The sequence below is a fragment of the Cornus florida genome, unplaced genomic scaffold (genome assembly GCF_030987335.1).
Source record: "Cornus florida cultivar Cherokee Brave unplaced genomic scaffold, ASM3098733v1 CherokeeBrave_3.0.0_Hap2_Chr02, whole genome shotgun sequence".
In the NCBI taxonomy this organism is placed as follows: Eukaryota; Viridiplantae; Streptophyta; class Magnoliopsida; order Cornales; family Cornaceae; genus Cornus; species Cornus florida.
In genome coordinates, this window is record NW_026775572.1 from 20,981,631 (window position 1) to 20,995,634 (window position 14,004).

The following is a 14,004-nucleotide window of genomic DNA, read 5'->3' on the forward strand; positions in this document are numbered from 1 at the left end:
AGCGTTAAGATGCCAAACAGAGAGGAGCAACTCGTCTTCTCCGACGCCCTCGCCGGCGCAAAAATCAGTGCCTTTGGGGTATTCTGCAATTTCTAGCCCCTCGGGAATCTCGAATTCTTCCATTACAGATTTAATGGAAAACGGGATATGACGAATAGATAAAATTGCATTCCTTTCTTCCTTAGTGAAGATATTGTCTGACCTAGAGGTTGATGTTTCAGCCTGGATCGGGGAAGTATCTGGCTGATTAACCGAGTCATTTGCAGGTTTAGGGAAGTTCGAAACCCTAGGAGGGGGAACCTTAATGAGATTAGGGGAAAACGAGGGTGTGGACTCAGAATCTACGATCTCTATACGCTCAGGAGTAGTCGAAGTACTCATAATGTAAGATTAGAAGAAGGGAAAAAAGAACTAACCTGGAGATATGAAGAGTATGAAGAACGCAGTAGACAAAACGAGAGCACACTGAGAACAAAAGCAGTCTTGAAGAAGCCTTTGAGTCAGAATAACAATAGACGCGAATGGAAACGCCTCGTGCAAGAATGGCAACTACACGACTTCAATTCCCCTTTAATTAGGAGCCGCAACCCAATTAAAGTGGAATTGGGGGCAAAGTGTGGAGGGAAAAATTTCCCTCCAATAAGAATGAGACACGTCACCATTATACAAATCTGCATTTTTAAGATCTCAGAAGCCCATCTAGATCAAGCCCAAGTCACGTTATGCTTTAACCCATTATCATTTATGTTGTGCCTTCGAAGCCAGACAAAAGTACCGATCAACCCAACATCACCGCTGTTGGAGTTTTGATCCATCAGTCAAGTCACTTACACCAAATCGCATCCGGCCCAAGTATAACTAAATATGGCTCAGTCCTATTTAACAAAGGAGTCAACTCGGATGGAAAGTTTTTATACAAAGCAAATTCTACATAGGAAATATTATACAATGGAAAGAACTCTATTTGTAAAGAAAATCATATATGAAAAGAATTGGAGGACAAGCAACGCGACCATAATTCTACCAACTTTTGTGTATAAATAGAGGTTGAGACCTCCAATAAAGGGGCAAGCAATTCAATTCTTTAATAGACACTGTTCTTGTTTATTTCGATTGTTTGTTGAGTGTGTTGTATTATTTTCTCTCTATCGTAATTGGTTGGGCGAAATTTTGCACCTACACTCACCGAACTGGTCTCTCTTCGCCGGTTCATTTTCGGCAGTTCTGTCTTCCAAACAATCCAACTTACACTTTGTTTGGAATCAATTATTTTAGGATTTGGAAAAGGAATCTGAATTGGAATAGGAATTGGAATTAAAATGAAATTCTATTTACATGTTTGGAACAAATGGGATTTAAAATGGGATTTTGAATAAAAATAATATAATACCATTTTTGCCCTTATTTAAAAAATAAATGAAATATTTATTTTATTGTAAAATATACTCCAAAGTTACATCAAGACGACAAACAACGGGAATGATTACGTGATGGAACTCTAAAACATGAAATTTATTATTAAAAAAAAAAAAACAATTATTTATTATTTTTATATTAAATAAAAACTAACTTAGTCAACTACCATCACCAGCATACTTAAAAAAGAATATTAAAAAGTAAATTAAGCCTACAGAAAGTGTGCAGCCATTTTCCAAGACAACTAAGTTTTACGTATCTCATCCGGGCACCCAAAAAATCCTTCAGCTGCAAGGGGATCTGAAATAAGAAAGTCATAAGCAGAAATAAAAATCAATTCCAGATGAAGACGAATAATTAAAGATTCATGGTTTACTCGCCTGGCAAACTTGGGTAAGCCCGTTAAAAACTGATAGAATACGTACCTAAATAAAATTCCAGATGAAAACGAATATAAAAAAAAATTAAAATCAAAATACACAAAAGACTTGAATATGTAGTTTATTACTAACCTGGATATGCTCAACACTCAGAGAAAAAAATATATGCTCAACACTCAGAGGAAAAAATATTTATCTATAGATTAAAAATAACGGTATTATTATATAGAGAACGAAGTAGCATGGATTTAGTTAAGAGAAATGAAGGATTTAGTTAAATAAGAGAATAGGAAGGAAAACGTTAAAGATTGAGATATGGTTGTGGATATTTAGGATAGGGTTTAATATGAAGAAGGGTCTAATAACGAGAAGAAGTTGGATGGTTAATTAAGGAAATGTTTAATTAAAGAATATATATCTCGTCAAATCCCGTCAAATCTTGGCTTTTTAGACTGTATTTCAAACGCAATTAAAACGGTATTTGAAATCCTATAATTATCAAATCCCTTTAGTAATTTCGTGGTTCCAAACAAGGAAAATCCTGTTTTCAAATCCAAATCCCATCAAATCCAGCATTCCAAACAAAGTGTTAGTATACATGGAGTGCAGTATTCACAGCCAAATCATCAAACAAGTTACACACAATAATTAAACTGTGAACAGATCTTCCCAATTTCAAAAAGTTCAAATCAACACTTGCTATCAACAAATTTATAACACACACCGAGTCTGGTTCAACTCTCTCCATTCTTATTCTCTTAAAAATCTGAAATCCCTCATCTGAATCACCATTTCGACATGCCTCAAAAATCAAAGAATTTTCTTCAATTAATCAGCTTTCCATATATACATCTCTGCCAATGCATTACCCAATATATCATATGAATCAAATCCCAATTTCATAACATGCCCATGAATTATTTTCCCAATTTTGACATATGAGAGCTAAGAACATGACCTCAACACAAAAGGGTATGTATATTCATCTGGGTACATTGATTTCAAGAACATTTCTTGGTATACCAAAAGGGTTTTCTCGAATTCACCAAACTTTAATAGATTTCTGAGAAATGTGTTGCAGAGGGGTGTGTTTGGGTTGGTGATAGAGCTGAAGAGGGCATTTAAGTCCATTTAAACTTGTTTGTTCAAGGGTATTTAAGTCAATTATATTTGTCAATTTTTTCTTATCAAATGGTAATAAAGTCAAATTCACCATTGTCAGGGTGTCTTTGTCCATTTTATCAAACTTGAAGGGGGTGTGATTGTCCAAAAGTAGGACAACTTTCATCAAACTTCAGGGGTGTTAGTGTACTTTACCCTAAATTCAAAGCGGCAAATGATTATTTTTTAAAACTAATCTAACCATGGTTTACAGTTGCTATCCGTTCCCTATGATTGCCAAACACTGGTTGATGTTCTTCTCTCTCTCTCTCTCGTCTATAAATAAATGGACACTGTAAGTTTTGAGATATGAGCATCAGAAGGCGTCTTGATAAACGTCTGTGTGTTCTTTGATTCTTCTTCGCGTTTCTTCTTGGTTTCTTGCATTTTTACTCGATCCAACCAGCGAAAATGAGAGAGTGCATCTCGATCTATTGGAAATAGTGGCCTAGTTACACATACAACACTATACTATTTGGAAGAGAATAAAAATGGAGGAAAACACTTTTATTTCACTTGATTGAAAATGGGTACAATACATGGGTTTATATAGGCTTCAAAACATAAATGTAAATGAAAAATTAACGCTCCACTAACATAACATTTAGTAGGCAAAACTCCCACTAACCCACTAACATGACCATTACTAGTTGTAACTCTCATGCGGGCACTAACTTCAATAAAAACTCACATAAACATAAAATTAAACATCAAATAAAAAACATCCATAACCTTCAAAGACATTTAAAAATATAATCAAGTTTAATTTCTAACACCCCCCCCTTAAACTTGATTTTTTTCAACTCTATGCAAACTCCTTAACTTGTGAAATTCTATAAACTTGAGAGGCTTAGTGAAAATATCCACAATTTGATCTTGTGACTTGATGAGCTTGAGCTCCACCTCCTTCTTAGTTATGTATTCTCTAATGAAATGAAATCTTGTATCAATATGCTTACTTCGTTCATGAAACACCGGATTCTTGGCCAAAACAATTGCTGATTCGTTGTCCACAAAAATCTCCGTTGACTTCTTTTGTAGTATGTATAATTTCTTTAACAAATTCCTCAACCAAATTGCTTGACAAACACATAAAGTGGTTGCAACATATTCCGCTTCACAAGTTGAGAGGGTGACAATAGGTTACTTCTTTGAACACCTTGTAAAAGCAATATTTCCCATGAAAAAACAATACCCCGAAGTACTTTTTATATCATCCAAATCTCCGGCCCAATCGCTATCACAATAACCTACAAGCTTGAAATCATTAGAAAATTAATAGAATAACCCAAAATCAAGGGTACCTTTAATGTAACGAAGAATCCTCTTAGCCGCCTTGAAATGAGTTATGGTGGGTTTTTCCATAAACCTATTAACAAGCCCAACCGCAAATAATATGTCCGGCCTGGTGCATGTTAAGTATCTCAAGCTTCTAACAAGACTTTTGAAAAATGTTGGATCCACCGTCTCTCCATCTTCATCTCTTGACAATTTAATTCCAACTTCCATGGGTGTGTTCACCAATTTACAATTTTCCATTTTGAATTTCTTAAGAATTTCCTTAGCATAGCCTTCTTGGTGAATAAAAATTCCGTCCTTCATTTGCTTGACCTTAATGCCAAGATAATAAGCCATAATGCCAATGTCCATTCGAGCCATAACCTTCTTGAAATCTTCAAACATTTTTGGATTACTACCTGTGAAGATTAAATCGTCCACATAGAAGCAAACAAAAAATATATCTCTATTCTCACTTACTTTAGAGTAAAGAGCATGTTCATATGGGCACTTTGAAAAATTATTGTCTTGAAAATATTTGTCAATTCGCTTATTCGACGCCCTTGGTACTTGTTTCAAGCCATATAAAGCCTTCTTCAATTTCAAGACTTTATTTTCTTGCCCCTTTACAACATAGCCCATGGGTTGTTGAGCATACACCTCTTCTTCAAGAAACCCATTCAAGAAAGCCAATTTCACATCCATTTGGTGAATTCTCCAATTGTTTTGGGCTGCCAAAGAAATTAACAATTTAATTGTTTTCAAATGAGCTACGGGTGCAAATACCTCATCATAGTCAATTCCAGGCTTTTGGTTGTACCTCTTGGCAACCAATCTTGCTTTATATTTTTCAACTTCACCATTTGCATTCTTCTTTGCTTTATACACCCATTTGACACCAATTGCATTTTACTCTTTTTGAAGTGTAGTAAGCTCCCATGTGTCATTCTTCTCTATGGATTTAATTTCTTCATGCATAGCATTTCTCCATTTTTTGTCTTATGCCGCTTCTTCAAATCCTACGGGTTCACATTCCGCAAAGAGACAAAAAAATGTTAGATCACCTAATATTTCCATTACCTCATTCATTTGATCATATATGTTACGAAGACTCCTCATGCGAAGTGATGGTGTATCACTTAAACTTGATGATGATGGAGTTGATTGATCTTGAATTGATGGTGGTGGAGGTGATGTTGGTGGAAAAATGGGCTGCTCCATGCCTTCATTATCTTGCTCCTCTTCCGAAATTGGAAAAATACTATAGTCTTCATTTGGAGTGTTCCAATCCCATGTGACTCCCTCTTCGAATTCAACATCTCTACTAATGACAATCTTCCCATTGCTTGTATTGTACAACTTGTAACCTTTGGAACTTGCATCATAGCCAATGAACACCATTTTTTCACTTTTGTTGTCTAACTTGGTCCTTTTTTCAGCCGCCATGTGCACATGGGCAATGCTCCTAAAAACCCGCAAATTAGAAACACTAGGCTTTTTTCCGCTCCATGTTTCTTGTGGTGTTTTGTTTTGCACACTTCTAGTAGGACACCGGTTGGACAAGTTCACCGCATAATCGACTGCTTCAGCCCAAAATTCTTTAAAACATTTCCTTGCTTTTCAACATGCTTCGAGCTATATTGAGAACGGTTCTGTTCTTCCTTTCTGCAACTCCATTTTGTTGGGGCGATCTCAGAACCGTTAAAGGATTGTGAATTCCATTTTCTTCACAAATTTTTTTGAAATTATTTGATGTGAATTCACCACCTCCATCGGATCGAAGAGCCCTTACATCATAGCCACTTTGTTTTTCAACAAGTGCTTTAAATTTCTTAAAAATTTCATACACCTCCGATTTTTGTTTTAAAAAATACACCCATGTTTTTCGACTAAAATCATCAATGAATAATAAAAAATAATTATTCTTACCAAATGATGACGGAGAAATTGGACCACAAGCATCCAAATGGATAAGTTGTAGTGGCGCCGTAGCTCTTGTGGTTGTTTCTTTAGAAAAACTTTCCTTGATTGCTTTCTAACGAGACATCCTTCACATAATTGATTTGGATTGTTAATGAAAGGCAATCCCTTCACCATCTTCTTTTTGGCCAACATCTCTAATCCTCCAAAATTCAAGTGCCCAAGTCTCAAGTGCCAAAACTAAGGTAAATCATTAAAACAAACCTTCAAACATTTAGCCTCGTCAGGTTGAATATTTAGCAAAAATATCCGGTTCTTTGTCATTGGAACCTTGGCAATCAAATTACCCAATGGGTCTCTTATCGAAAGACTACACTCCTTCAAGGAAATATTGTAGCATTTTTCTAAGAGTTGTCCCAAACTCAAAATGTTGTTCTTCATGTTAGGCACATAATAAACATAAGAGATAAATTGATGATGCCTATTCCTCAAACGAATCAATATTTTACATTTCCTTTTTGCCAGAATTTATGATAAGTCTCCAAATGTCACCTTGCCATTTATTGATTCATCAATATCAACGAACTTCTCTTTACTACCACACATATGGTTGCTCGCACCGGTGTCAAGATACCACACATCTTCTTCACTCCTTTCACCTTTGTATGCCAACAACAAAGTAGGCTCCACTTCTTCATCAACATAATTAGCCTTTTTTTTCAACATCGTTAGCAACATTTCTACATTTCGAAGCATAATGACCATATTTTGACAATTGTAACATTGAATTTGAGACTTATCATACCTCCTTCCATATGACCTTAAGTAATTTCCTCTACCATGACCTCTTATTTGTTCTGAGTCATGGACTTTTTCTTCATTGTTGGTTATGTGTTGACCGGTTTTTTCTCCTCTTCCATTGCCTCTTCCTCTTCCTCGGCCACGTCCATTTCCACGTCATCGGCCCCTTTGATTTCCTCCATGTTTTTCATTTCTTTCGTTCAACGAAAACTTTGTTTGTAGCACTTGCTCCAAAACTTCTTGTTTCTTTACCACCTTTTCTTCATGAGCTTATAACGAACCCATGAGTTGATCAACAGTCATGGAATCCAAATCCTTTGACTCTTCAATGGCTACAACAATGTAGTTGAATTTGGAATCCAATGATCGAAGGATCTTTTCAACGACCCTTGTATCAGTCATGGTGGTTTCGCCATATCTCCTTGATTTACAAAAGCCAAGACCCTCAAAAAATAATCTGAAATTGATTCAGATTCCTTCATATGCAATGTTTCAAATTCACCCCGCAACGTTTAGAGGCGAACCTTCTTCACTTTATCAACTCCTTGGAAGGAATTTTGAAGAATCTCCCATAGTTACTTTGCATTTTTTGCACTAGCAACTCTTTGTAGCATTCCATCATCCAAATATTGATGGATGGTCATCACCGCCTTTTGGTCCTTCTTTCTCATGGCTTGTAAAACATCTTTTTCGGCTTGAGACAAAGTTGCCTCATCTTCTGGCTCATCATAACCTTTGGAAACAACTTCCCACATATCTTGTGCTCCCAAAATTGTCTTCATACGGATACACCAATTTTCATAGTTATCTTTGGTGAATTGAGGCATTTGAAATGGAATCGAATTGTTTACCATTTCTTCTCTCTCTCACAAACTAGGTCTGATACAACTTTGTTAGAAATAGTGGCCTAGTTACACATACAACACTATATTATTTGGAAGAGAATAAAAATGGAGGAAAACACTTTTATTTCACTTGATTGAAAATGGGTACAATACATAGGTTTATATATGCTTCAAAACATAAATATAAATGAAAAATTAACACCTCACTAACATAACATTTAGTAGGCAAAACTCCCATTAACCCACTAACATGACAATTACTAGTTGTAACTCTCATGCCCCCCATTAACTCCAATAAAAACTCACATAAACATAAAATTAAATATCAAATAAAAAACATCCATAATCTTCAAAGACATTTAAAAATATAATCACGTTTAATTTCTAACACGATCCACATTGGTAAGGCCGGTATTCAGGACGGTAATGCATGCTGGGAACTTTATTGCCTTAAGCATGGCATTCAGGTCCTCCTTTCTCTCTCTCTATATCCACACATATGTATATACTGCTCAAAATGTTTGTCAGAGATGTGATATTTAATCGAAAAATTTATAGATCTCTTATGGCCATAGGTTTCTATCAGAGTTTGTGTTTCTTATATTGATCTGTGGTTTACAGGAATGATTATTGTCGTTGCTTGATTATTTTCATTTGATTTAGGATTTCTTTCATTTTGTTTGAGGATTTGGTAATTTTTTACGCATTTGATGCAAGCACAGATGAAAATAAGGACTTTCAAACCGTGTCATATCTAGGGTTTTTTGGAATTAGTAAATGTAAGATTTGTCTTGAACATTGGTTTAAGTCATGCGAACATTTATTTTGGTTTAAGTTAGATAAATTGTAATTATCTTGTTCACTATGTTAAATCTTAGTGATCTTAGGGTTTTTTTTGGAAGAATAGTAGTGATACTTATTTTTTTGATGCATTGATGCGTTCGTTCATCTGCAAAAATTGCTAGTATCATCTGGGTTATTCTTGCTCTTTTACTGTGAAGATTGTCAGATCTTGAGTTGGGTTATTGTAATACCCCTAATTTTAAAAGGATAGTTTCGGTATTTATTTAATTATTTTATCGCATTTTAATTAAATTGCTTGATTATTTGATTTCGTGGCCATTTGTAAATGCGTTTTTATTTGAATTAATTGTTATATTAATTAGATGTTTAATTGTTGTATTAATGGTATGTTTTAAATGTTGTATTAATCAGATGTATTTATTTAATTATTTTATCGCATTTTAATTAAATTACTTGATTATTTGATTTCGTGCCATTTGTAAATGTGTTTTTATTTGAATTAATTGTTATATTAATTAGATGTTTAATTGTTGTATTAATGATATGTTTTAAATGTTGAATTAATTAAATATTTAATTGTTGTATTATTTTTATTTGAATTAACTGTTGTATTAATTTTATAGTATATAAGTTGTATGTTTAAATGTTATATTAATTAAGTGTTTAATGGTTATAAGTTATATGTTTAAAAGGTATATTAATTAAGTGTTTAATGGTTGTTTTAATTGTATGTTTGAATGCTTTATTAATTGTCATGCCCCGAATTTTTCTAAATAAAATCCTCGATTTATTAAATCAAAATTCTTCAATATACACTCAGGATCTCAAATAAATAAAATACCCTTTATTGATACGAAATCAATTTCCTCAATATTAAGATACAACATCTCAAATTAATTAAATTGATACTAAATCAATTTCCTCAAATAAATACATAAAAATCTCTAAATAAAATAATTTAATTCCTCAACTCCTACTCTTCCTCCTAGCCCGCTACTATCAATCCAAGTTCATCCTCGGTACCTGAAACTGTAGTGGGTGAGATAGTAGGAAAAACTATAACAAGGATTTCAAAGAGTTTCATGATAAATTTGCTTCACAAAAATATATATATGCTTTTAAACAAAATACATATATGCAATTTTAACAAAATAATAATTAACAAAATATTTGAAATAAAATCATCCAAGCCATTCAAGGTATGATGATCCCTACCTGTAATAGAAATAATCACTAGACCATCAAATCTCGGCCCTTTATGCCACCTTGCTCGCTGTGATTGTTTCCTCAACTCTCTGTATTTTTTTCTCTAATTTTTCTCTTCTGCAATTCCTCTCCAAAGTCACTAAACTGATACAATTATAAATAGGCAATTTGAACCGACACTAGCCTACCTTCTGCTCACCAAACAAATGCCATCATGCATAAAATATCAAAAACTTTTATCATCATCTTATCAACCCACGTACACAAAGTCATGTGCAGAAAAATCAAAACCAAAAAGTGAATTTGGCAAACAAATCCTATTTATCTTCCTCGTGGGTCCCGCCACTGTCACACCAACTTTCTTTATCTCTTTATCCCACCAAAATTGGCGGACACTTGCTGCCACTTCATTCTCATCATACCAACATGTAAAACAAATATATATATATATATATATATATATATATGGTGGAAGAAGCTTCCTGCCTGCCGAATTTAGAGGAAAAAAATGAAATGGAAGTAAGTCCTTGTGCGGGTCCCACTTGAATGTTATTTGGGTTTGAATTTGGTTTGTCCCATTTATATATATATATATATATATATATATATATATATATAACTAATCAAACCGATTGTTTGTAAAGTGAAAGAAAAATGGGTTTGATTAGTTATATATATATATATATATATATATATATATATACACACACACACTAATTTAACATAATAAAATCTAAACAACTCCATTAAATATCATCTTAACGGGCCTCACAAAAATAATCACAATTTCAATTCTCTTTCTCTCAATTTGGCAGCTAGGTGCATCCTCCCTTCCATATATAATATGCAACAAAATATTAAATCAACTCATTAAATCTCCTTTCACCAATTTGGTCCAAAAATCAAAACCAATAAATATTTAAATTGAGTAAGTCTCCAAATAAAAAAATTAAATTATCAACTATTACAATTTAAAAGTCATGAAATAAATTAAATTTCAACTCTTAAAAATCCGGGTTGTCACATTAATTAAGTGTTTAATGGTTGTTTTAATTGTATGTTTATTAGGAGTATTTAATTTAATTAAATACTATTAGTCGGTGGATTCATATATGTATATATATATATATATATATATGTATATATATATATAATATTGTTTAAACTAAATTACGTATTATTAGATTTAGGTATATATGTATATATAGTATATTTATTTTCCTTTTTTATTTAATTAATTTAAAGTAATTAGAATTAGGAAGGGAAAAAAGGATTATAAGATATTAGTATGTATATATATATATAACTTGTATGTCTGTTAAAGGGTTGAAAATCCTATTCACGCAGACACTAAGGGAGGTAGGAAAACAGAGGGTTTGAGAGGGAAAAAAGAGAAGGTTTGATAAGAAAGAAGGGTTGAACCAAAGAGGGATCTAAGGTACTATTCTTAGGCTATGCTAGAAGCAGCAGAAGGTTGCCGAGGCAACTAAAGGGGTCGCCGGATTTAAAGAAGAAAGGAATGAGGAGATTTAGGATTTTAAATCTAAAAATCCAAAGGCAAGTTCTATTTCTTCTCTTCCTCTTTGACTTGTGTTCTATACAGACTTAGATTAATTTCAAGAGAATTAATTGGATTAAAACAAACTTTTTACATGTTAAAAGTCTGAAGTTACGATGTAAATATGTATGTAATGGGTTTGTATTTTTTTTATTTATGATTTGATAAATTCATGCATGATTTGTGTTTTGGATTGTTTAAAATATGTTCATATGATAAATATTAGGTATTGGGACAATCTGGGAAGAGGAATAAGAACTTTGAATCTCCAACAATGAAGGTTTGAAGAAGAACCTGCAGAAGAAGATGATAAGCAGTGCCGTTTCGACCAACCGAAGGAAGGATTCGGTCGACCAATATGTCGTAGGATTTGGGGATTCTTACTGTTCATGTTAATAGTTGTTTAGATTTGTTTTAATTATTTTAAATTGAAAAATAAATTCATGGAGGTTATGGAATGCATGATTATAATTAATATGCTAAGGTATTGAACAATCAGAAATTTTAAATGGTGTTACATGTTGTTAATGGAGAGTATAATTGCTTAAATTTAATTTAGCAATTTAATGTGGTGTATATATGATTTAATTATGTAGTTATAGCATATTATGATCATATACATGACTGATTTATATTATGCTCATCTCTGGATTTAATCATGAAATGCACCAGTATGAGATGGTGGCATTTTAGGGATGGATTAACTTATCAGTTAAGTCTTACATATTTTGTATAAGGGAATGGATTAACTAAAATGTTAAGTCTTACTTATATTCAAGTCAGGTTAACTGAACAAGTTGAATGACTTATAAAGTATTACTTATAGATGATTAATTATAGTTGGATATGATGGATTATATATATATAATTATGTGTCATGATATGAGCTTGAGTCTCAAAATTAGTGGTTAGGGCACGTATATTGCCAGGGATGTGTAGCTAGATATAGTGTAGTTGTGTACCCTGGTGGGTCTAGGTACTCATGCCCACTATATATGCGTTTTGCATGTTGCCTTCTATTCAGATTGAGACAACCCTATAGTCTAGTAAGGTTCCTTTAGTGTATATATATTTATACGGACTATATAGTTATTGTTGGATTGACTGAGATGTATATGTGTATCGGGTCTCTGTTTGGGATGTAATAGATTAGAACTTATTCGTGGGTCTGACCCACTATTATTTTTCAGATGTTCGACAGTTCCAGTCATAGAGGTTGTGGAGGGAAAAAATCCCTCCTCCAGTAAGAATCATCCACGTCATCACACTACAAAATTATCTTAGGTATAGCAAGGGCCCAATCGGTGTCAAACCCAAATTGGGAGAACCCAGTCCAGAATGAGCTCAGACCAAAGTCTTGGCTTCCATGTAGACCACTGACCCAAGCCACCCGGCCCACTTACTAAGCCTAGACGTCAACAACCCGGGGCACCAAGGGTGGACTCGAAGCCCATTAGCCGAATCGTCTGGATCAGCCCACATTCAGTCCAATCCTAATTAAAGGTAGACCAGTCCTGCTAGACAAAAGGAATCAACAAAGAAGGCAAGTTCTGTGCAAGGAAAGTTCTGTATGGAAAGAATTGTAAAAAAGAAAGGATTATAATTGTAAAGAATGTCATATATGGAATGGATTGGAGGACAAGCCATGCGAGTCCTACCATAATTCCACCACCTTGTTTCTTATAAATAGAGGCCTAGACCTCCAATAAAATCATTGAGCATTATACACTTATTCTGAGTATTATATTTGCTTGTTCTGAGTGAGTTGTATTTTTCTTTTTATTTGTTTTAATAGAGAAAAATTTTGCACTTACATTTTGGCGCCGTCTGTGGGAAACGTATAGAAAGATTCTCCCACTTTTGTTTTAAATTGTTTTTGTTTCTACGATCTGGAATGTCGAACGAAGAATCAAAGGCGGCTGATCAACAGATGGAGTTGATGCGAAAGATACGAGAATAGTTCTTGCACCAATTCGAAGCGTTTCGTTAGGCAAATGAAGCCAGCGTAGCCCAGATTGCATTGCTTCAACAGCAAAATGACACCCTTCAAACGGCTATGGCTCAGTTGACACCTCAGCCACCACCAGTTGATGGGGCTGCGCCTCTTCCCAACCAAAACGAGCCTCAGGTTAATGGGGTTTGACTTAATGAAGTTTGGCCCAACGAAGTTCAGCAAGAGCAGAGGACAAGGTCCGAGGCGGTAACTTCGGACAAACTTTTTCGTCGCACACAGAATGAATAGGTTGAGTCCAGTCGTAAGCTTACGGTATGGTCTAATGGTGTTCCAGATGGCGCAGGAGTAAAAGAGGCCTTTGACGAGAAGAGACTTCTGAAAGTTCAAACGCCTGCAGAGATGGCCAGGGAATATAAGAATTCTCACGTGAAGACTCCATTCACTGACGATGTGTACCTTATTGACAGATCTAAGAAATTCACTATGCCTTCTTTTACCCAGTTTGATGGTACGAGAGATCCTTCTCAGCACCTAGATCACTACACACAAAAGATGGCTCTGGACGATCACAATGACCCATGGATGTGCAAAGTTTTCCCTAGAAGTCTAACAGGGGCTACGCTGGAGTGGTTCAGGAATAGGCCACACAAATCTATTCCAGACTACGAAACTCTATGCACT

At 34.3% G+C, this 14,004-nt stretch overlaps 1 pseudogene; it reads left to right on the forward strand.

The window, feature by feature from the left end:
* Positions 1–3,368: 3,368 nt before the first annotated feature.
* Positions 3,369–14,004, forward strand: part of LOC132295795 (tubulin alpha chain-like) — a 28,144-nt pseudogene continuing 17,508 nt past the window's right edge.